Source organism: Pediculus humanus, genomic scaffold, assembly GCF_000006295.1.
Source record: "Pediculus humanus corporis 1103172108293 genomic scaffold, whole genome shotgun sequence".
NCBI classification, from domain to species: domain Eukaryota; kingdom Metazoa; phylum Arthropoda; class Insecta; order Psocodea; family Pediculidae; genus Pediculus; species Pediculus humanus.
In genome coordinates, this window is record NW_002987862.1 from 842,223 (window position 1) to 842,726 (window position 504).

Consider the following 504-nt stretch of genomic DNA (forward strand, 5'->3'; position numbering starts at 1 on the left):
AATTACGCGCCAAAACTTTCACCATCGCAAAATTTTTTTTTTTTTTTTTAATGAAATTCATTACATTGTTTTCATTATTATTATTATTATTATCGTTTGATTTTTTTTCGGAAAACAAACCTTGAAAAGTAATGGAAATTTTTTTTTTTTTTTCATTGTACTAAACAAATAATGAATGAATTGTGCGAATTTTTTTTTTTTTAAGTTGGCAATAACAAAAAATTCGAGTTTTAATATTATTATTATTATTATTACGTAATAAATTTTTAAATGTTTAATGAAAGTTAATAATACGGGGTCCGGTATTGTGAGAAGTACGTTCGCCCCTCTCCTGCCTCCCTTTCCGCCCCCCAAAAAAATAATCGTGATAATATTGAAATCCATTTGAATTTTTCGTAAATGAAAGAAAATTTTTTTTTTTTTAAAACGAAGGTTTCGTATTTATTTTTATACGCGGGGTACAAGGTTTTTTATCAAATACCTGAAAGTTGTCGTCGTCGTCGT